The sequence below is a fragment of the Ursus americanus genome, chromosome 32, assembly GCF_024610735.1.
Source record: "Ursus americanus isolate L20-20 chromosome 32, mUrsAme1.1.p, whole genome shotgun sequence".
In the NCBI taxonomy this organism is placed as follows: domain Eukaryota; kingdom Metazoa; phylum Chordata; class Mammalia; order Carnivora; family Ursidae; genus Ursus; species Ursus americanus.
Window position 1 is genome coordinate 24,901,308 of NC_142158.1, and position 24,967 is coordinate 24,926,274.

Genomic DNA, 24,967 nt, shown 5'->3' on the forward strand with positions numbered 1-24,967 from the left:
TGAAGCGATTTTTTGGGGAAGCAAGGTGAAAATTCTAAGTCGTGAATCCCAGTTGCCTGAAACAAACTCCTAACTGTTTATCTATTGCCTGCAGATTCTTGACATTCTTAATTTGTTTGGTGGAAAAAATTATTTTACTACTAGCAATAATCAAAGAAGTGCCACCTGCAATTGACAGCTTTGTTTTTGAACCAGATCTGGTACCTGTGGAAATCTGACAATGAAGAGGGCAGAAGGACAAGGCGGGTGTGTGAGCTGACAGCAAAAAAGAATCATTGGAGCAATAAAGTTCATTTGTCATCTTCTTTTACGACCCCCACTGTAGACGACTGCTCTCAATATAGTCGCCCATGGATTTAGAAATGAGGAGCGTGGAGTGCCTGGGTGGCTCAGGTCATGATTGCGGGGTCCTGGGATCGAGCCCCACGTCAGGTTCTCTGCTTAACAGGGAGTTCTCCCTCTCCCTCTGCCTGCCGTTCTGCCTGCTTGTGCTCACTTGCCCTCTCTGTCTCTCTGTCAAATAAATAAATAAAATCTTAAGAAATTTTATTAAGAAATGAGGAGCTTGCATGCTACTCTATCAGGGGCAACTCCTTATTGCTTACTACTGCCATTGGAAACAGAAGGTCTGAAATGCTTGGGCTGGAGTGGTAAGAAGAGTCACCACTAGATTCCTGATCATCCTTTAGGTCTTACTTAGATAGCATGCTTTCTCCCGTGGCTCGGTACATGCCTCGTGGACTGCAAATTTATTTTGAACCCAAGGCAGACACTTTATCTGTAAGGCATCCATTCTTGCCCAAATGCTTTGGTCTACAGATCAGAGTGGGCCCTTTATGAATTCCCAGCCAGCACTTTAACTAAATCTGAATTGTCAGCTGACATTTAATTGTAAATGGGATCATACCTTGAATTTTCCCAGACCATTCCATTGCACCTTAATCGGTAAAAAGCAAAATGAATTGGGGTATCTGAGGTCAGCCTTTGCATGATGGTAAGCAAATAATAGACTGTGGCCAGGATCATCTTATAGGGAAGACATTTTGGGCGTCACTCATGCTGTAACACATTAATTTATTATGCTTAAATATATATTGTGAACACCTTTCCTTGATACAACATGGATGTAATCACTCCATGGGATACAAATAAGTAGAAAGCATGTTTTCTACCATAACAGGCTCTCTAGTCTTGAGAAAACAGGATGTATGACAAGAAAAAACTTTACAGAATATCTTCTTAGTGATGACAGATGATTTTAGATTTGAAGGGTCTGCTTTCAGATCCTTGTAAACCCAAGGTCTTCTGCAGTGTCTTTCCGGCACAGGGACACACATGAACACCCACATAAGTGACCCTCACTTAGTTAACTCTCCCACTGGGGGGATACCCCCTGTTCTCCTCTAAAACATATGTACTGGTGTCCCCTGTTTGGGGAACAGTCACTCAGGAGGGCCCTCTGCAGCTGTCACAGCTCCCTGTAGGTGAGTTAATGGTCCCCAAGAGACCATGTTGCTTGTCGTCATACTGGTTAATGCCCATGGTGCTTGCTATTATGACTATGTAACATAAAGAAATGCTATGTAAATCAATGACATGTAAGTTTGATAAGAGAGCTGTTTCAATAAAAATAAAAATGGAAGACTTTGGTAAGACCCTTGACTCTAAAAATTCACTATCAAATTAGGAATCATCTATTGAATGGAAACAAAACAATTCTGTCTTAGGACTCTCCCTACTTAGATTTCTTTTCTATTGCCTTTATATGATTTTACATTAAAGAAATGAAATCTAGAAATCATAGATAAAGTGTAATAGGTCCAGTCTTTGGGGGAAAGGGGGTTGTGTTGGAAACTTCGTTCACAGGCATATTCAAAATAGAGGCCATAGCCGTGTATGAAGGGAGGCGTCTAGTTCTTCTTTGGTGGCCAGGATTGTTGTGATTGAGGACTTTGCCCTTTCCCAAAAACTACTGGTGCTGATCACTTTGGTTAAGAGGGATTCTGTCACTGATTGTAGCTTTCTGTGGGATGACCCAAATGTACTTTCACACAGGTAAGGTTCTGACAACTTCTCCAGAAAAAACAAACAAACTCAAGTTTGTTTGAGTCAGTGTTTCACAAATTTTTGGGAGTTCTTAACCCTTTTCTGATTTTCATTTCGGGGGAATTGTAATTCTAACATAAAACTTCAATCCTCCACTCTTCTGTACTACTTGTGACATAGCAGCGTTAAGAATTTTGCTCTGGGGGCGCCTGGGTGGCACAGCGGTTAAGCGTCTGCCTTCGGCTTAAGGCGTGATCCTGGCGTTCTGGGATCGAGCCCCACATCAGGCTCCTCCGCTATGAGCCTGCTTCTTCCTCTCCCACTCCCCCTGCTTGTGTTCCCTCTCTCGCTGGCTGTCTCTATCTGTGTAGAATAAATAAATAAAATCTTTACAAAAAAAAAAAAAGAATTTTGCTCTGCCCTGCAGGGAAGAAAAAAATGAATTAGACATAGTCTTAATTCTTGAGTTTACTGTCTAATGTGGGAAAAACACATAATTGTAATATACTGAGGCTGATACGAATGTGGTTAGATAGATACAAAAATATTAATTTTATATGTGAAGAAATTGGGGTTCAAAGAAGTTGAGATATCTTATCTGGAGTTGAACAGCGCAGCAAGGATGAAAAGCCCGATACATCTGACTTCATATCTAATATTCTTTTCAGTTTATTTTTAAGATTTTATTTATTTATTTTTAAGATTTTATTTATTTATTTATCTGAGACAGGGAGGGAAAGCGTGCGTGCACAGGCGAGTGAGAGGAAGGAGAGGGGGGAGAGAATCCCAGGCAGATTCTGTGCTGAGCGTGGAGCCCGATGTGGGGCTTGACCCTGTGACCCTGAGATCACGACCTCAAACAAGAGCTGGATGCTCACCCACCTGAGTCCCCCAGATGTCCATCTCTTTAGTCTGATAGCAGAGTATGAAATATATCCATTAAGTCTGACAAATATACAGTAAGCTTCCATAGTTTTCAGCTAAATTATTTATTTTTAACTCTATTTTGATTATAAAAATAATTTTATCAGTGACTCAGATTCCCAAATTTGTTTTCTAGAATACGGATTAATAACATATACACAGTGACATATGTCCCCCTTTCTCTTTTCACTTTAAGTACTTAATTATTTTTAGCATTATTTTTCAATAAGCCAGTCAAACTCATCCCCTCCCCTCTCAGCCATATGGGGATAGAAGGTTTTGTTTTGTTTTGTTTCTTGTTTTTTGTTTTTTCCCTTGAGAAGTAGCCGGTTTTGTTGGAGTCTGACTGAAATATATAGAAAGCCACGCATGCCTGAGACAGCTAAAGGCCCATCTTCCATGTTACAATATCAGGAAGTAGCCCAAGAGGGTTTTTATTGAAAAAAAAAATATTTCTGGAAAACATTTTAATAGTTTATTTCAATTTGCTTAATTAAAAGACCCAAGAAGAGAGTACAGACTTTTTTTTTTAACTCCTTATCTATATACACTTAAAGAATATACTTTATTGAAATGGTATCCTCAGAAAATAACCATAATGGTTATTTGTTGAAATGGTTAATCTTGGACAGTAAATTTCTGTCATGTTTATTAAGGTATTAATATTTTCTTTACCATAGTGAAAGTTCCTTAGTGGAGACAAAAAAGAATGATTTAAGAAAATAAGAGAAAAATCTAAAGTATCATTTGTAGCAGGTACTAAGGCCCTTATTTCTTTATCAAACTCTGTACAGATGTTTAAGAGGCAAACAGATAGGGGCGCCTGGGTGGCGCAGTCGTTAAGCGTCTGCCTTCGGCTCAGGGCGTGATCCTGGCATTCTGGGATCAAGCCCCATATCAGGCTCCTCCGCTATGAGCCTGCTTCTTCCTCTCCCACTCCCCCTGCTTGTGTTCCTTCTCTCGCTGGCTGTCTCTCTGTCAAATAAATAAATAAAATCTTAAAAAAAAAAAAAAAAGAAAGAAAAGAGGCAAACAGATAATGTACATTTCAAATCAATGTTTTCCTTTTATAAAACTGGAGGATACAGATTCCCCTTTAAGTTTCGAAATGACAGCTTGAATGTTTCATCATTTCATAACTTTCCCTCTTGGCTTTTTTTCCCCCCCTATTTCTCTGACAATACTTCTTTCTTTTACAGATCTGTTTGGTTTTAAAATCTAATCCCAGGCCCTTAAGCGCATCTCCTTATTTCCTAGAAGTGAAATCTGACAAATGCCTGAATAACTGAGCAGTTTTAGAATTCATAGAATGGCAGGTCAAAAACATGGATGAGAGAGCGTCCGCTTGTCCAGACAGCTGCTGGGAGCTGAATGTTCATAATAGTCCATTTTGCCTGCAGCCTGGGGTCTGTGGTTGGGGTGTGTCACATACTGTCCTGGCAGATCGTGAAGGGCTTGCGTGACAGGCTCACGGATTTAGTTTGTATCCTTAAAAAATGGTAATGGTGAACTTTGAAGCAGATGTAGAATGAGAGAAATTTTTAGGAAGAATATGAAAGCAAAAGGTATTTTTTCCTCAGATATCTGTTAGGGAAGCACAGTCTGGCATATTAGCTATAGACTAGGAAGTTTTTGGTTGTAAATCTGAAATTTTAAGCTACTATTGCCTTAGGTATAATTACCGTGTCTGCCAAGAATTAAAAAAGAGAACAAAACTGTGTATAGGGTTGGGTTTTTTGGAGGTTTTTTGTTTGTTTGTTTGTTTTTTGGTAATTTAATTGTTCATTTTAAGGTGAGGCAGCTGCTTTAAGTGGTGTGTTTGTGGGATTATTTCCCTGAAACAGACTTCTATGCCCTTAGATGATACCCTCCTCACAAAGATTTCCATTGCTTTCTCTGCATGGGAGCCCACGAACATATTATGGAGATTGCGAAAAGATAGGATTCACATAAGCTCTTAAGTGGGTTTAAAGCATAGTGCAATGTACAAAAGGAAAGCCCAGGGAGAGACCAGGGGGCTCCTTGCAGGACGAGCATGGAGGGTCATGGAGGCTGGGCTCAGGAAGTCATGAAAGGAAGACAGCATGGAGAAGTTCAAAGACGTTTTGGTAGAATTAGCAGATTTGGATGATTGTAAGGGAGAGACAGAAAAAAATGAGTGGAGTTTGTGATTTGGGCCACAGATGGGATGCTGAGAGATCACTGGTGGGCAGATCAAAGAGAAGGGAGGTCTGTGGCTTGGAAGTAGATGGCTTGGGTTTCTGCTGCCACACTAAGGGGTCTGAAGCATTTCTGCCATTCAGAGGGAGCCTGAAAGTTTCAGAGGGAGAAACGATCTCCATAGTTACCAACGTTCTGGGTCTAGCAAGGGGTATAGTTCCTGCTTCCCGCTAAAGCCACCTTACTGTGAGTTTCAGGGTGCCTGCCAACAAATGAGTGAATGCCCACTCTTCCACCCTTGCTTGGCGAGGGGGGTACTTGTGACTTTTGTAATGTATTTGTGTATTTATAGGTGTTTACTGCATTGGCAGCCTAGCGTCATTATGTTAAGCTTTTACTATATATATAGTATTCTATAAGAGATGCAGTCACCTGATAGATGTATTCGAATCCATGTGATAATTAACATTAAGACAGTGCATCTTTACCAAAGAAAGTAATCATGAATCTGACTCCTTACAAAGACATATAACTACTCACTGTAAGAAGTGCTTGTCTGAAGGACATTGAAGACATACACATGTATAGGTGGTTGGTTGTGAGTGATATAAAAAAATGAAGTCATTAAAATATATATATATCTTCTACCAAAAAGCTGACATTCATTGAAAATTGGACAATGTTATTATACCTTATTATTGAAATGAAATGAAACATGTAAAATGAATGAGTTATATTTTGTAAGGTACAGCCACTTCGTGGGCAATGTATTTGTAACTGTGTTGTGTTATGTGTTTCCTGATGTGAGGGAAATATAAACGGTGATGTAGTGTTCTGAGGTGATTTAGATTTTGGGAGGATAAATGAAATGGAATTTTTGATTGGGATGAATACATTAAATTGTTTGGTTTTACATTTGATTTTGCTTTATGTATAGACTTCATAATAGGGTTTCAAATACATTAAAGGGAATTCATTCCATAAGCTAGAGTTAGAGATTCATTTTAAATATTTAATGATTTAATTAAGTTTTATTAGTGTGATGCTCTTTGCTTTGCCGATTAAAAATTGACAAGGGCCTCATCTGTTTTTTTTTTTTTTCCTTTTTCCTTTTTTGGATAGTATCTTGGTTAGATTTGTTTGTTCTGTATCTTTATAAACAGTGATAAATACTAATTTTTCAAAATAAATGCTCTTTTTAAACATCTGAAATTGCCAAGAGAAAAATAGTAATCAATCACGAAGCATTAAAATCAACAGAATTTACTCATTGCCTTACCCTTTGATTCAAAAACTGATATTTTATACTGTGTCTCTAGAGAAAATTTGATTTGCTTTACTCCAGTTTTCTCTCTATACTAATCACCTTTGCCAGAGTGCAGAAAGTGTTTCACGCCCCAGCACTCAGGCCAGGTGCAAATGATGCTTGCCATTGCGCTGGACTTTGGGGCGTGGGCAGGAGCAAAGCATATGGTGGTCAAGCAAACAGTGGACAAGAGTGAATGACATGAATTACACCACTATCAACAGTGCTTTCACTGCGAAGGGTTTGTAGGGAATGGAGGTCCTGAAGTTTATACCACACGATCATACAGGTACTCCAAGTGGTTATGGAAATACTGTAAAAAGTAGAGAGAGATTTTGGCCATGTGCATTTCTAGGAACCCTCATATTCGTATTTCATTTACGTTAATTGACGTTAGAATCCATGTCATTGTAGCTCTGGATAACTTGGTGGCTTGAGAAATTTTATTGACAAAATGAGGGAAAAGGAAGAGAGTATTGGTTGCAATATTTATCCAACAGGCAGGAGTTGACCCTGTGTAGCAAAGAATATGATTCTCCAGACTTTTTGACAGCTCCCCTGCCCTCTGCCCCAGGGGTGATCAATGGTCAATATTACCTTCAAATGTGCTTCTGAAGGAAAAATAAAATATGTTTTGGAGATAATAGATGTAGATAGTTGTTAATTATCCTCTTTCTTTTTAGAAAAAAAAAAGTATAACGAACCAAAATTTACCTTTATTTTTGTCAACTTTTCAAGATTCAGGAACACGGACTACTAGTAGATAGGAAGGTATGCGAAAGCTGTGTTATATCCTGTTGAAAATTGGAATGGTATTACTAAAGATGAGGACTGAGCTTCCCATTATCGTAGTCATTAACCACACATGGTTATTAACATTTAAGCTTAATTAAAGTTAAATAAATAACAGTTTATTCCTTCAATGTCCACAGGTGTTTTGTGGATGCCATATTGGACAGCGCAGAAATATTTCCATCATTGTAGAACATTTTATCATATAGCACTGGGTTAGAAAGTATGTGGTTATGGTACCTAAGGAACAATATTCTTTTATAGATATTATTAGACATAGTAATAAACAAACCCCACCATTTCAGTTATAATGAGTGGGTTTTTTGGCTTTTTAAGTTTTAGATTATAGTGATTTGGAACTTCCATACATCACCCAGTGCTCATCACAAGTACACTCCTTAATCCCCATCACCTATTTCATCCCCTCACCCTTCTCCCCTCTGGTAACCACCAGTTTGTTCTCTATAGTCAAGAGTCAGTTTCTTGACTTGTCTCCCTCTCTCTTTTTTGTTTTGCACATTTCTTTTGTTTCTTAAATGACACATATGAGTGAAATCATGTGGTATTTGTCTTTCTTAGACTGACTTTGGTTAGCATTTTACTCTCTAGCTCCACCCATTCATTGCAAATGGCAAGATTATATTCTTTTTGGGGGGGAGGGCTGAATTATATTCCATTGTGTATGTATACCACTTCTTTATCCATTCATCAATCGATGGGCACTTGGGCTACTTCCATATCTTGGCTCTTGTAAATAATGCATGCATCCCTTTGAATTTGTGGTTTTGTATTTTTGGGTAAACACCCAGTAGTACAATTGCTAAGTCATAGGGTAGCTCTACTTTTAACTTTCTGAGCAACCTCCATACTCTTTTTGACAGTGGTTGTACCAGTTTGCATTCCCATCAACAGTGGATGAGGGTTCCTTTTTCTCCACATCCTCGCCAACACTCATTGTTTCTTGTGTTGTGGGTTTTAGCCGTTCTGACAGGTATGAGGTGATATGTTATTGTAGTTTTGATTTGCATCTCCCTGATGATTAGTGATATTGAGTGTCTTTTCATGTGTCTGTTGGCCATCTGTATGTCTTCTTTAGAGAAATGTCTGTTCATGTCTTCTGCCCATTTTTAAGTGGAATTATTTGGGTTTTTTGGGTGTTGAGTTTTGTAAGTTCTTTGTATATTTTGGATACTAACCCTTTATTGGATGTGTCATGTGCAAATATCTTCTCCCGTTCTGTAGGCTGCCTTTTAGTTTTGTTTATTGTTTTCTTCACTGGGCAGAAGCTTTTTATTTTGATGTTGTGCCAGTAGTTTATTTTTGCTTTTGTTTCCCTTGCTTCAGGAGACATATCTAGAAAAAGGTTTTTATGGCCAATGTGAAAGAGGTTACTGCCTGTGTTCTCTTCTAGGATTTTTATAGTTTCAGGTTTCACATTTAGACCTTCAATCCATTTTGAATTTATTTTTGTGTGTGGTGTAAAAAAGTGATAAATATTTTTGTTCATTTATATGCTAATGTGGGTGTTCCCAGTTGTCAGGCAGCTTTTCTCTTTGTGATGAAGATCCAGGCTCTTCTGTCTTGTGATTCTGCTATGGTCCAAATCCTAGAAGTCCTGCTTCCAGCTGCCTGAAGGGTTAAGTTGCACTGGCCTCTTCACCACCTTGACCTGAAAGTAATAAAATCAATTTTCTCTCATAAATCAACTGGTGAGAACTAGTTGCGAGGCTTTCCAATAGCAACTCTATCTTATGGAATGAAAAGCCATTGAGAAACTGCCAGTTTCTTAACAGTTGAGAAACTCTGCAAAACAAATATGAATTTTTATATGGAAAAGTAACTAATGGAGCGCCTGGGTGGCTCAGTTGGTTAAGTGTCTGCCTTCTGCTCAGGTCATGATCCTGGGGTCCTGAGATAGAGCCCCTGGCTGGGCTCCCTGCTCAGTGGGGAGTCTACTTCTCCCTCTTCCTCTGCCCTTCCCCCACTCGTGTGCACATGCACAGGCTCTCACTCTGAAATAAATAAATAAAATCTTTAAAAAAAAGGTAACTAATGGTTAAAGGATAGTTTTTTTCATTGTTAAACTAATTGCATTCCTTCACCTTTAGCATACATATATTATTGTTTTCTACCTTTTTCTAGGAATTGTTTTCACATTATGATTAGATTATAATTTTCCGTTATAATTTGATAATCTCTGCCAAGTAATATCTTTATTTTCATGTTCTTATGCATTTACACACTCTGTGCCTTACAGATTAAGAACAGTCAATAAGACCAACCTCATTTTTACTTACTTTATATAAAATATTATAGATCCAATGGAAATTTATATAAAAATGGTTATATATTTTTATGTAGGCTTTTAATTTTATAGGTGAAATAGTGATACTCTGTTCTTAGAAGTTTTCTCTTATGGGTCGGAGTATAATTTAACTTGGAAAACTAGAATGTATATAAAATTAGGATTATGTTTATCACGTGTAGTGAAGTAACACTTGCAAAGGAGTCTCCCTCAATATATACAAAGAGCCGCTGGCAGAACTCTCATGAAATTGTCCCTTGTAAATCAGTTTCTAAGTTAAAAGATAAATCCATACTCAATATCTGCATGTTTTGGTTTGTTTTTGTGTGTGTGTGGTTTTTGTTTTTTAAGCAATCTCTACACCCAATATGGTGCCGAACACACAACCCCAAGATAAACAGTCACATGCTCCATTGACTGAGCCAGCCAACCACCCCCAAATCTTCATGTTTTATACATGTTAATATCATAATTAGATATGCAATGCATGTATATATGCAAGCATGCTTCTTTACTGCAAGCATTCTCTTTATTGACCTTGGTTGGCACTTAAAAGCCTCAAAAAAAGATAGTTCAAGGAGTTACCGTATGTCCGAATTCATTTTGACGGTTTTCTTCTCTTTAGATATCTCTATCTGTAATCTCTACTTCCACTTCTCTATCTATCTTATCTATCTATCTATCTACCTATCATCTCTACTGACAATCCTCTGCACAGTAGTGAGGGATTGTAAAAATGACCTTGCAAACTGAAAATACACAAAGGAGTTTTAATAATCAATCAGAAAAATTGTGTTTTATCAGTGACCATTACTAATTTTTTGCTAAAACATTAAAAACTTTCTTACTTTCAGTCATAAATGTATAGGGAAATGAAAAAAGCAATAAAACTCTATTTAGTATTTTATAATTTGAAACAAAAATTTGGAGAATTAAAGTGCTTTGTTCCTTTATAAAAACTTGTCAAGAGTAGTTTGAACCATGCTTGCTTTCTCATCATGTAACTTATGGAATCAAGGTCTTCTTGGCCATGGCAAATTGCCATACTTCTTTCTAAGTTTGGATCACCTTCTGACATTTCATCCTTTGTGCTTTCGATGTCATGAAATATCACTGAGTGTTCTTTTACTGTGAAATTTATGTTTTACAGATGTCACTTCCTCTATGACAACTCGATCCTTTTCATCACAACTAGCTTCCTCATGTTGATGGTAAGTCCTCGTTTACTACGTTTTTATTGGTCATATGTCTGGAATCTCTCAAATGGTAGCAGGCTCAACATTCCCATGGTCGGCCATGCATGAAAGATTCCAATTTAACTTCCAGTGTTAGCGCTTTTCATGTCTTTGCTCTACTTTCATCTTTGTTGGGCCATTTCCCTCTCGATTGTCCTTTTTTTGTAGAATGTTAAGTGGGATTTTCACTGGGATACAGGGAGCAATGGAACGACATGCTTTTCTGTCTGTACGTGCACAGAATAACAGATGTACAGTGATCAATCACCAACAGACTTTGACAGAAGTGCCATGGTTGGTCACGGGATAGGGTGCATGTCTATGTTTTGCATAGAGATTTGTGGACTGAAGAGCTAGCAACAAAGTTTATACTTCAAGTGATTACTCACATTTGATATATTGCAGTAACTGAAATTTGAACCCTGTTGTTGGAGACTGGTAGTATTTCACTAAACCATGATAACTGAAATTTGTGTATATTGGAATCATGCAGACAGGGATTGTTTCTGTGTGTGATTTCCTTTTATGGCATCCTCTCCCTGGTCTTCAGATCATTTCTCCTTCTCTGCTGTTATGACTTCGGCTACATCCCATATAAAACGAACCCCGTGAAGCCCTTTATTTATTCTGCTACAATGTGTCTATGACGTAAACTGGGATAGGTTTGAGGAAAAGAAGCATCATCATTGAGAGAAATCCGTAAAATATTTGCCTTTGGAAAGTGGATAATGGCTTGAATTGGAGAAGGGTAAAAAACACTGCACCTGCAGGAAGGGCCACACCCAGGTGAATCTATACAATCTCAACGTATGGATGTGACTGCATTCCAATTTAAGAGTAAAATGTTCATTGCTCGAGGTAGACGGTATAACTTGAAAGTAGTTAATTACAGGATTTGAAAAAGAGCAATGCTGATATTTACAAATAAATTAGATGTGGCTCTGGTGTGTATACAGAGTAAATTGAAAAAATTTTAAACTGTAGCAGATAAGATTTCTCTTGGGTTATCGACAGTAGAATCTAGAGTTATGGTTTTTAAACTTCAAAATGCATTTAAATCACTGGCAGTTTTTGTTAAAAGACAGATTCTGGGGTGGGGTCTGAGATTTTGTAGTTTTAACTACCTCCCAGGAAATGCTAACGGAGCTGACCAAACACTGAATATGAAGAGTCTAGAACTACCAAGATTCTGCTGTATAAATTTAGGAAGCCAGCGGCTTTAGCAAATAAAACTATAGCATATTAAAAATTGCTTTAGTTGACTATCTTCTGCTTCCATGACAGTGGAAAATACACACTGTTAAGAACAACTTTGGAACTTATCTTTCAAACTTCTACCTTGTGTTTGCGTTTCCTTTCAATGCCTCCTAAAAGATTCCTTTCTTTACTCCTACATTCATTCACCAGCTCATCAAATCTGGCTTTGGTCTGGATGTGAATTTCTGACAGAGACCTTCTAAACGCATGTGAGGACCTATTTGCGGTCCACTGTGGGATGTGTGTAGAAAGTCTGGTAATGCTGAGCTGCGTTCATGCAGTTCTCCCTCTTTTGGTTTCTGGAACATTCCTGTTCTTTTTTCTTCTCCAACTTTTCTGATGCCACCTTCTCCAACTCCTGCATCAGCTCCTCTGTTTGTCCAGCCCCTTCAACGTTCTTCTGTCCTTCTACCTGACCAGCTGCTCCTCACCAGCATTTCCCCTATGGCTCCAGTTGCCCATTTACCATGCATATTTCAGTGGCTCCCAAATTTTAATCTTTCTGCCTCCAAGACTATCATAGTTTCACTCCCATTGTGATCTTGGGCAAGTTTCTTTCTTTTTTTTTTTTTAAAGATTTTATTTATTTATTTGACAGGATAGAGACAGCCAGTAAGAGAGGGAACACAAGCAGGGGGAGTGGGAGAGGAAGAAGCAGGCTCATAGCAGAGGAGCCTGATGTGGGGCTCGATCCCATAACACCAGGATCACGCCCTGAGCCGAAGGCAGACGCTTAACCGCTGTGCCACCCAGGCGCCCCCTTGGGCAAGTTTCTAGACTATCCTGAACCTCGCGAGATTCCTCTGGTAATATTTCCCATTTCTGTGCATGGCAGGGGAGCAGTTTACAGTAACTATATCAACTTGAATTTATTTCTCTAGGATGGGACATTCTAGTTTGACTTGAATGTGCTTCGTCACAGCTGATTTGATGGATGCATCCAACATATGAATATGATGTATTTCCTTGGCTATATTTTTTATTGTGAGCATCTCTCTCCATTTAAAGCCATGCTAAGCATATCAACAATTTTTGTTTGTTTGTTTGAGAGAAGATGGGGAGAGAAGGGGAGAGGGAGAGAGAATCTTAAGCAGACTCCATGCCCAGAGCAGACCTGACATGGGGCTCGATCTCATGACCCTGAGATCATGATCTGAGTTGAAGTGAGAGTCAGACCCTTAACTGACTGAGCCACCCAGACAACCCTAATCAACAGTTTTTATTGTGGACTACATTATAGATCAAAAGTTTGTTTCTATAGATGGAATTTTTGGAATTATCCACATTTGGAAAATAACTAATTTTGAGTTTAACATTCTACTCCTTTACATTAATAAAAATGTAATACTATACTAAGACATAGCCTGAAGAATTTTAGCATGAGAAATGAGCTTGATAACCAGTGTATGAATACACTATGTGTTTAGTGCATTTAATTCAACACTTATTTATTAAATATTTATGAAGCATCACTATTTGAATGTAAGTCTTGCTGGCCTTAAATTTTTCATGAGAAGGAGGCAAATATGTGAATAAATAATTATAGCCAGATGTGTTAATTTCTATGGTAAATATTAGTAAAACAGGCTACAGTAACCCAAAGGAGAAGACAACCAATCTGTCCAGAGAAGTTATGAGAATTTTCAAAAAGGAAGTGGAATTGGATCTTTTGGAGACCTCTCCAGGAGTGAAAAGGGGAGAGAAATCCAGATTTGGAGAAGAGCATATGCAAAGACGTTAAACCCAAAAGGGCACTGAAGGTTTGGGAAAAGTGATAAATTCTGTAGGTTCCCTCTGTGTTCTGGGGAGGAGGGGCAGGTGAGGGCAATAGTGGAGGCCTAGCCTCTGGGCCACACCCTGTATCTTCCTATCTTTAGGTTTATTCCTCCTACGGGTGGCCTTCTGGGAAGATGCATAAAGCATGAACACCCTGCTGCCCATCTGCCCTAAAGACCAACTTCCCTACCCTGGCCTTGGAAAAGGGTATAGAGCCCTTGATGCAGGAAATCCTAGGGTTCCAGGTCTTGAAGGATGAAGGCATAGGCCCTGGGCAAGAACATTCCTTTTGTCCTAGGAAAGTGAGGCATTGTGGGGCTTTCTACAGCAACGTCTAGGGCAGAAGCTCCATTGCCAGGTCTGAGGATGGAGCCCAAGTTCCTTATGGCTCATAAATAGGTTGCTTCGAGGTGGTTGGATATGGAAGATGCAGCTGAATTTAGGGAATAGAAGGAGATTGTGATTTAAAAATATAATGGTCACTTGTCTCTGACCGTAATTAGTGTAATCTAATTTTACTGCGTAGGATCAAAAAGTTAAACCAGAAGAATTACACTTCTCAGTTTATAATGTGGTTGTGAATGAATTATTGATTAGCAGTGTTACTCATTTTCAAAGAATTAGAATGCCAGGAATTATATACTTGAGCCAAAATTGTATTAGACAGAATTAAATCTTTTTTTCTCTCCAAATTTGATTGTTGCGAGCACTTCTAATCTTGTGGTGATTCAAAAATATAAGCATAACCTATTAGATGCTGGTAATATCAACAAATTAAAGTATGGTGATTATGTGGGGCCTTGTAATTGTGCTGTGCTTACCCTTTATTATAACTCCTATGTACTGACTTAGTCTATATATGTGACGTTAGAGTGCTTATGTTTCCTAAATATTAAACTTCATACCCATGAGTGAGGCCCAGCAAATTCCTAGCTAAAACTCTCCGTCAAGGCAAAAAGTTGTAGGTAAAGAGCTATATAGCCATAGGATAATCCTATTTCAAGAGTGTTTTCTTTTAAATAGGCCAGTCAGAGAAAAACAAATACCATATGATTGCATTCCTATGTGGAATTTAAGAAACAAACCAGCAAAGGGGGAAAAAAAGAGAGAGAGACAAACCAAGAAACAAACTCTTCACTATAGAGAACACACTGATGGTCACCAGAGGGGAGGTGGGTAGAGGGACGGGTAGAAATAAGCGATGGGGATTAAGGAGTGCACCTGTTGTGTGAACACCGCATTAATACCTGAAACTAATATAACACTGTACGTTATCTCAAAGTACTCGTCATCATCGAACATGACTCAAGTTTACAATAAACCAAATGTTTGCTAAGAAATCCTGCGGCAGCTAATGACATCATTGGGAAATAAAATAGAAAAAAAAAAAAAAAAGCTGAAGAGAAATGGGTCAAACAGGGACCGGAGGAAAAAAGGGAGAACAAAAAGTGATAAGAAGTTGTCTGCGCTGGATAGTGTTAGGTGCTAAGGTGAGAACTGCTCCAGTTGTCCCTTAATGAACAGTCACCATATTATTATTATTATTATTATTATTATTATTATTATTATTATTATTAAGATTTTGTTTATTTGCGAGAGAGGGAGGAGAGAGAGGGAGAGGATGAGCTGGGGGAAGGGGCAGAGGGAAAGGGAGAAGCAGACTGCCCGCTGAGCAGGGAGCCGGATGCAGGGCTTGATCCCAGGACCCTAAGATCATGGGGCAGATGCTTAACCGACTGAGCCACCCAGGTACCCCACACAAAACTTTTTCTGTAAAGCTTCAACTTCCTGGAGACAGTGGGCATTAATAAATTAAAATTTCGTGACATATGAGTAAGTAAAAGTTAAAAAAAAAATTAAAGCCCCAAATATAAACATCATGCCAAACCTCTTCGTTCTCCTTTGAACTTGGGGACCAAATTATAAAATTAGAGTTCTAAACTCTACTTGGGACTAATCAGCATTGCTGTTCCAGCTCCTTTCTCATTAATTTAAGGTGACGATGCTAATGGAATGCTACTATGATGTTTCAGCAAGCTCTCGTTTCCCATGCTTTAAACATAGGAGGGGAAGAGGAGGAGAAAACACCCCACCTTTCTGTGGCAGTTGTGACTCAAAATACTGTTTGCTCTATTTGGTCTCTTGTTTGTTCTAAGTACGCTTCATTTATTTTGCTAGAGGGACTTAAATGTAGAGGAGATTCATTGGGTGTGGCAGATAAAATGTCTTTTCTCAGCGAAAGGCATTTTAATCTCAGGGCATATTGTAGAATAATGAAAGCTCTTAAGCAGGCAGCTGTAGCACCCTATAAAAAAAAAAACAAAATGAAATAAAACAGTCCAATTGCACAGCAGAGATTCACAGTCACTGGTGTTAGGTAGATGAAACTTCCAGATGCCTTATAAAAACCAACTTTGTTAAATTGACCAGATACTTTGGCATTGTGTAGACAGAGTCTTACTTCTGTAAACATTAAATTAGATGACATCAGATTTTTTTCTGCTGAAGATAACTCTGGTGTCTGAATTCAATGTTTTAAAAATTCAGTTAAAAAAAGTAGTGATTGGGGGGTGCCTCACTGGCTCAGTTGGTAGAGTGTGTGACTCTTGCTCTTGGCGTTGTGAGTTTGAGCCCCACATTGGGGGTAGAGATGACTTACAAATAAGATCTTAAAAAGAAATCATGATTTGGTTTTAAAATACAAAAAAAAAAATTTAAGTTATTTTGTATTGGGTTGAATTTATTTAAAAGTGGTTGGGACATATGTAAAAACCTAAAAACACACTTAGTGGGGTGGGGGGATTACCTAGAACAATACAGATTTCTCTGCCAAAATAATATTTTGCAACTTATAGAGTTCTCTTCATTTTTCAAACGTTTCCATGTATATTTTCTTATTTAATTCTCCAGTTTTTAAAAGTAGTGCAAATTACTATGTTTTCCAATTTAGAGGTGAAGACAATGAGTCCCAGGCAGGTGAATTGATTAGCCTAGAATGACAAATTGTTACAGTCACGCTCCTCACATCGTTCACACGTCCCTGTATAGATTCCCTTGTGTCGTCTATACCCGCTCTAACCGTACTGACTCATATTGTTTTTGGCCAGTGGAACAATAGCAAACACGGTACACACACAGGCTGGACGGGTGCTTGTGCAATGCTCTTTTCCTTTCTTCCTGCTGGGAATCTTTGTGACACCAGGTGCAGCCTGGATAGGCCTCCTCGAGGCTGGGCTGAGGCCTCAGCATTGTGGATGAGGTCAGCCTCGCTCTACCAGCTCAAGCAAGACAGCCAAGGGGTAGAACCAGCCAGAAAACCCTCAGAATCATGAATTAATAATCAATTGTTGTCTTAAGCCACTACCATTGGGGATGGTTTTTAAAGCCTCAAACACTAACTCACAAACCTGCAGTCAAAAGGAGGGAGAGGGGCAAGACGAAAGCCCAGAACTTGGGGATCCAATTTCAGCACTCCGCCGGGGACTGGAAAAGTGGGTCTTTTACCCAGAAGTTGAAAGAAATTGATCTAAAGGATTTTAAAGATTGGAAAGGGAGAAATCGGATCCTTTTACAGTGACTCTCAGAAGCTTTAGTTTTCACTTATTTTTACAAAATTCTTTTATCTTTGTAACTAAAGAGCTGTTATCTACCCTTTTTTTTTTTCCGTATTTGTTCCATAGTCTCTTGCATCATAGTATGTGGCTTTTATTAAGGGCTAAGTTTTCTAGGGAAAATGTAAGATAAAACTGTTCAGGTTTATTCCTTTATTGTCTTGACATATTTATAATTCAGGGCATATGTGTTTTACCTTCTACAGGCCTGTGGCATTGAATAAAATAGCCCAGATAGCACAGGGTAACGTTTTTCATTTTTGAACTTCCCCCTGCAGGGGCTGTGCATACTCAAGTCAGGAGTTCACAACTGCTTAAAAATAAAACAAGCTATTTTTGTTGTTGTACATGACACCAAAAAATCACGCAGTGTATCCCAATGAAAACAAACGTTCACGTTTTCAATATTTGTTGTCTCAGTAGTTGTTTTGGTGAATTTCCTTCAACTCTTCATCAGATTGATCTTTTTCAGTCCCCAAATGATTTTTTTTTTTTTAAAGGAAGATTTAGTCTGAACGGGGATGGGGCAGCGGGTACAACAATGGTTTTGCAAGGGCAGCTGGCCGCAACTTTGAAGCCTAGCGCGATAGCCGTGGCTTCATAATGCCCCACTGGAAAAAAAAATCCCACAGAAAAGTAAACATTTTGACAAGGATCTAGACATCAATTGGAGCTTATCCAGTATTAAACAGAAACACATGCTTTGTTCAAGGCATTTCCAGAAACAAAACCATCCTGCCTTCTTTCTTTATTTTTTTTTAAAGCTCCGTCTTCTATTTATGCTATGTCATGACTAAAGGAGGCCATGAATTGGAAACAAAGGCAAATTCTCCCAAGTAGAGTCTGAAACACACCTACCCTCCCTTCCCAGTGCCCTTACCCGTGACCTTGAGGCCTGTGCTCCCACCCTCCTCTACCGTGCCCTTCCACGTGTTACTAGAAATGTACTTTGGCCAGGTATTAATTATAGGTGCCAATAATAAGGACGCTGAACATACACCCCTCCCTTTGAGGAAAGTGCTGAGAGTCAACCTTCTTTTTGGTTTTCTTTTCCACTTTATTTGAGCGGTACCTGCTGATGCTGGGGTTCCCTGTGATATGGAAACTTCCCATCCTATAAGTGGGGAGTACGCCTCCCCCTCTAAATGAAAAGTTGGAGAAGTTGGAAAAGTTACCTCATGCACCAGTGCCAGGAGAGGGTCCATGTGCATCTTCTGGACCGTACAAGCCCTAAACACGAAGGACTATGATCTATGAGGTGGTGTAGACAACAGGGACACAAAACTGAATAGTCAAAGAGCTCTGTCAGTCCTGTGGGCCAAGGCAGCACCAAACCAAAGCCAATGCCCCCCAAACCTAGAATATTTTCCTTTGTTTTTATAGGAATTGTGCAACTAGGTACGTAACTAAGCTTTTCACTTTTCAACTCATTATACTGGTGTGGATTTGATGCCGTTCTAATTCTATTAAAAACAGAAAGCCGGAGTATTTGTAGAGTGTAGGTACAATGAGGCTCTGACAGTGTTTTGGCCAAATTTCTTTAAAGATCATTTAGTTTCTAATCACTATAAAACAATCCTCTGAGTGAGGCAGTTTTACATATTAAATTTCACAATTACCTGTTTATAAAATTTACAGGCAGTAAAATGGGAGAACATCTGTATTTTATATTTCTTTAAAATCACCGTTGTAACTGATGTTTTCAAGACCACCCACCAGAGGGATGTGGAGGTACAAAATGATCCTAAAAATGGCTCCAGACCCACAAAGTCCTTCCATCGCTCATGCTCACCATCTTGCTCTCCGGAAGGAGCTCGAGCTCCTTGCCTCCTTTCCCAGGAATTTTCTACTCAGACAGAAACAGGTCTAAGAGGGGGCCGACCCACGTTCTTCCACTAAGAGCACCTTTTGCTGCCTGGAACTGGCCTGTGTTGCTCCTCGACAGCTATGCCGGGAACCACTGGCCCCCCTGGAGATCTCACTGTGTCATGGAAGGATGGCCATGGGTAGAAACACTCGTCCGTCATGCTACTTGACGGTAGACTGCACTGTTTGCCCTGTCCTGGGTTGGGGCGGGGCCTGTTTCTCACAGCACCCATGGGGCCACATCTCTTCAATCAAAATTCCTCAGAAAAATGAAGGCTCCCCTCTCCCCATGTCTGGTCAGACTCTCTCCGGCTGGATTTCACATTAAATTCCTCATATGTTCAGTCTGTTTTCAGGACTCCAGTCCCAATTTATTTATGAAATATCAACACCATTGGTCAGACAGCAAGTTAATGGAAACTTTACCTCCAAATTTAAAATTAACGAAATGGGATCATTCAGACGAGTTGGTACCAAATCAAGGCATCCTGGGGTACATGAAGATTCACATGGCACATGCTCACATGGACTGTTTTAGGGAAACCATTTTCAGGCTCCCAACATCCCTGTGTTCTCTTTTCTAAATTTTTCCCTCTGACAAGGCATGTATTTTGGAAGACTCAAACACTGGTCTTCCTAACTCCTCTTTCAGAATTGCCCTTATCCTGTTTTATGAAGAAAGGCATGCCTTTCACTCACCCAGAATCTTATCATTGTGCAGTGCCCCAGGGTGTGCAGATCTCTGGGATGCCAGACAAAAAGACCATTCGAAATACTGTTGTCAACGAAGCCTTCTTTGATCAAGGCACCATGAGCTCATGGTAAGTCTTCATGTCCTTTTGTCTTCTATTTCTTTCTGTTAAATGTGTAGCAAGACGAGTCACTTATTGTGGCCATCTGAATTCACATATATCGTGGAACAGAAAGGCAGTACTGGACAATTTCCATTCAGTGGCCTTGCCTTTTTTGGCTGTGCAAATGCCTGTGGAGATCTACTTCCCATGGAAAAGGCAGTATGTTTGCAGTATGGTGAGAATTAGCATGAACTCTTACAGCCTCTCATTATCCCTCTGGACTCACATGCCTCCTGTTTATTACGTCATCGCCACTCACGGGCTCTGCAATTTGAGGCAACTCTCAGTTCCCTCATCTTGAAAGTGCCATTAAAAGAGTGCCCACCGCAGAGGGCTGCAGTGAGGATTAATAGAGACAATGTCAGGAAGACATTGCAGAGAAGACCAGAACAAAATAAATGCTTAAGAAACATTTGTTTCACGGATAGGCATGCTTACGGATTTTCTTTTTGTGAAGTTATGATAGGGGAGCAACCTCAGGCAAAGCCAACTAGCCAGCTGCGGAGTGAAGAACTCAGCCTTCCCCAGAGAGAAGTCTGGCCTCTGACCTTGTTTCCTGGGAGGTAATCTCTAAGCCCTTAGAACGTTTTGTCTTAGAAAAGTTGTCAAAAAGTTGACACTGAGAGAAGTGTTTCTGTTTACCTGGAGGCCTTCGGCCAGCCAGATGGCAACAACGCCATTTGGAGTGAAAGCTTTGGGCCACACCAACAATGTGATTTATGGTGGGGTTTGCATCATGCATGAGCCGGAGGGGCTGGAGACTGAGATCAGCTGTCTGGGTAGTCAGTCATGCCTAGGTGACGGAGCCCCAGTGAAATCTCTGGACAGTGAGGCTTGAGTGAGCTCCACTGCTTAGAAACACTCTATGCATATTGTCACACATCAGTGCTGGGAAAGTAAAGTGGATCATGACTCCCTGGGGAGAGGACAGCCAGAAGCTCCACATTTCATACTTTCTTTAACTCTGCTCTATATCGCCTTCCAGTTGGCTGATTTTCATCTGTATCTCTCAACTGCGATAATTCTAACAAGCAGTATAACAGTATGGCTGAAGTGTAACTGAAGGCCTTCTAGCTAATTATGGAACCCAACAATTGAACTTGCAGTTGCTGTCAGAAGTGGACGTGGTCTTGTTCTTTTCATCAAGTATGTAAATATGGCATCCCTATGTTGTACACCTGAATCTAATACAGTATTGTATATCTACTCTTCAATAAAATAAAAAGTGGGTGTAATCTTGTGGACTCCTCTCTCTAAATTTTGCTCCTGCAAGAGGACTTTTTCTTTGTACCTGTAGACTTGATGTTTTTGTGTCGGTGAACTTGGATTTTGTGATAATTTGTTTTGGAATGCAGTAATTAATTCTTATTTTCCAAATAGGGACACATATGGAGAAGAATTACTTAATCTGATAACCAAAAAAAGAACCTGCAAGTCCTCCTGGGTTGTTGTGAAGTCCATCAATCCTAACCTCAACCTGTGGCTCTTGGTCATCATGCAGGTCTTGCGCCTTGGGTTGCCGTCAGCACCATAGGGCGCTCAGTATGGATGAGGAACTGTGTTACTTTGGACAAGTCAGTCTCTGACTGACTTCTGTTTCTTTGGAGAACCCTGACTAATACAGGAGTGGAGGTGAGCTGGATCTAGCCTACTGAACTACTAGAGTAAAAGAAAAAAGAAAAATAGAATTCTGGGGTGGAAACAACATACAGAAAGAATGCTTTTCTATTCCCCTTAACATCACTTGTCTATTCCAATCATTCTGCTTGTGTGAAGATGATTTATCAGGAATTTATTGTTCCCAATATGCTCCCAGTAGATTGTTTTTTCATGTTCTGTAGAGGATGTTTTTTCTCTCTCTCTTTTTAAAGATTTTATTTATTTATTTGAGAGAGAGTGTGTGTGCGAGCTGGGGGTAGGGGCAGAGGGAGAAGGACAAGAAAACTTCTTGCTGAGTGTGGAGCCCAACACGGGGCTTGATCCCATAAGCCCAACCTAGATCATGACCTGAGCTGAAATCAAAGTCAGACGCCTAACCCACTGAGCCACCCAGGCACCCCTGGAAAAGATATATTCTCATAACAGCAGCCAAAGAAAATGACAACTCAGAAAACCTAGTGCAAACTTTTGGCCACAGTTTAAGGACAGCAGTAGCAAACTGCTATGAATTACTCATCATCTTGCATGTGATAAATACAATTCATGCATTATCTTACTCGGTCCCCATCCCAACAATGTATAGTAGCTATGATGTCTCCCCTTGTAAAGATGAGGAAGCTGAAGTTCAGGAGGCTTAAGAAAGGGTGGCACTTAGGTAAATCATATGAACAGAAGCAGGATGACAGCCATGCTATCAGATTCTAAAGTCCATGCTAAGGTCCACAATGGCCAAACCATGGAAGGAGCTGAGAAGTCCTTCAAACAGATGAATGGATAAAGATGTGGTTCATATATACAATGGAATACTACTCAGCCATCAGAAAGGATGAATACCAACCATTTGCATCGACATGGATGGAACTGAAGGGGATTATGCTAAGTCAAATAAGTCAAGCAGAGAGAGACAATTATCAAATGGTTTCACTCATACATGGAACATAAGGAATAGCATGGAGGACCATAGGGGAAGGGAGGGAAAACTGAATGGGAAGAAATCAGAGAGGGAGACAAACCATGAGAGACTCTGGACTCTGGGAAAGAAACTGAGGGTTTCAGAGGGGAGGGGTGTGGGGGGATGGGGTAACAGGGTGATGGGTATTAAGGAGGGCACGTAGTTGTGTTGAGCACTGTTATACGCAACTAATGAACCATTGAACACTACATCAAAAACTAATGATGTACTATATGTTGGCTAATGGAACGTAATAAAAAATAAATAAAGACCATGCTTGGCCCTGCCTGCTATGTCCTGCTGCATGCTGTGTTACAGATCCTTTCGAAGCAAGGCTCTCCAGAGGGAAGAGTTTATTGGCCCAGCCCTATGGTATGCACAGATGTCTTGACAAGTGAACTGAGATCTCCAAGCCAGAGAGAAACACCGCACAGGCCAGTGGGGGCATAAACTGCCAGCAGAAGTCTGGGTGGTCATATCCTGGGAATCCTACACAGAAATTATGTATCATGGGAATCCATGTGCAAGAGCAGGATGGGGCGGCAGAGACGTAGCAACTTGACTCCAGGGCCAGACACTGGGCTCTAATCTGAGTTCTAATGTAACTGCCCTTTGATCTGGGAAACTCATCTTCTCTAGGCCTAAGTTTTCTTACCTGTACAAGGAAATTAGATTAGAAAATCCTATATTTTTAGGGCTCCTGGGTGACTTAATTGGTTAAGCATCCAACTCTTGATTTCAGCTCAGGTCATGATCTCAGTTGTAAGATTGAGACCCGTGTCCAGCTTTGCCCTTGGCATGGAACCTGCTTAAGATTCTCTCTCTCCCTCTCCCTCTGCCCCTCCACCCCCCCATAAATAAGTAAGTAAGTAAATAAATAAATAAATGTATGTAAATGAGAAAGTCATTCAGCTGATGTTCTTATAAGTGGAAATGAGGAGAAAACAGTCATTGAGATTAAATATCTGGGGCACCTGGGTGGTGCAGTCGGCTAAGCATCCAACTCTTGGTTTCAGCTCAGGTCATGATCTCAGGGTCGTGAGATCGAGCCCTGTGTCGGGCTCTACGCTCAGCATAGAGTCCGCTTCAAACTCTTCCTCCCTCTCTCTCTGCCCCTCCCCACTCTGGTGTTCTCTCTCTCTCAAATAAATAAATCTTAAAAAAAATCCTGTACTTTTGCAAAGATTGTGCAAACTTCTATATAAAACATGACCCCAAGCTGAGTTTTTGTGGCTTTCTCAAGAAGAAAAATATAGATTTGTTGTGCAAGTTCCCTGTTGGAATCACTTACGCTCCTCATTATGTGCTCTATCTCACTGTGTGTTTGTCTAGATTTGTTTGAGAGAAAAAAAAAGAAAAAAAATCCCAGGTAGAAGTGATCACTCTATGCTTACAGAAGACGGTTTTCATCTCCTCGGTCTTCTGTTAAAAAGCCTGAATTGTAGTCAGTGTAGTCTAATGAGAGAAATTATTTCACAATGTCAGTATGTCACCTTGAAGAAGTTTACCAGTTTAAAAATGGGTCTTGAAGTGTACAGAAGAGGCATAATTTGCATACTTTTGTTTCCTGCAACAGTGTTTTTCCAAATAACACATCTGTCCTGTCTCTATTGGCCTGAAGCAATAGAGAATGCGTACTCTCTTTGAAAGAGAGAATTACTAATGCATCAGGGAACTTTCATCTGGAAGAGCAGCTCAGATGTAGTGCAGTCGGCACCTAATGCAAGATAGTAATATCATAGTCTCCGGGAGGGCGGAGTCCCCATATAAATTGCCGTCAACATCAACCGTATAATTTGACAATCACTCATTTAATATATGCTGTGAGCCTGGACCCATGCTAGATGAGGAATAGAAAGTAAGCCAACTTCTCTGAGGTTCAGTTTCCTCATCCCTGAAGTGCTCGTCGTTGTAATATTTACCTCAAAAAGAAATAAGATGGTGCATTTAAAATACCAGTCTCTGGCATGGTGGAGATAGTCAATAAATAGTCACTTCAATGCAGCAGATGAAGCCCTCGTTGCCTTGAAAGAACTGACTGGAAATAGAATTAGTGCTGTCCAAACAATTACCGATAATATACGTCAGAATGTGGTTGGCAATATTAAAATGGCAAGAACAAAATGGGGATACCGGGAGGGAGAAGAGGGTCTTTTTGTTAGAGAAATCAGGTAAAAATTTTTTATGGCAGTGCCATTTCTTTGGGACTTTAAAAGATTAGGTT

The 24,967-nt window shown here is 39.8% G+C and overlaps 1 long non-coding RNA gene across 4 annotated transcripts in view; it reads left to right on the forward strand.

Annotated features, from left to right (window-relative positions):
• The window catches only part of LOC123791032 (uncharacterized), a 563,175-nt gene extending 540,313 nt beyond the window's left edge, over positions 1 to 22,862 (forward strand). Inside the window, exons 9-13 of one of the 4 annotated variants that reach the window (XR_015722611.1) lie at positions 10,684 to 10,744; positions 20,000 to 20,099; positions 20,590 to 20,695; positions 21,118 to 21,278; positions 21,513 to 22,862. This is a non-coding gene — a long non-coding RNA (uncharacterized LOC123791032). The remainder of the gene's footprint in view (positions 1 to 10,683; positions 10,745 to 19,999; positions 20,100 to 20,589; positions 20,696 to 21,117; positions 21,279 to 21,512) is intronic. The other 3 variants (XR_015722613.1, XR_015722614.1, XR_015722612.1) reach the window with 3 other exon arrangements.
• The last annotated feature ends 2,105 nt before the right edge of the window (positions 22,863 to 24,967 follow it).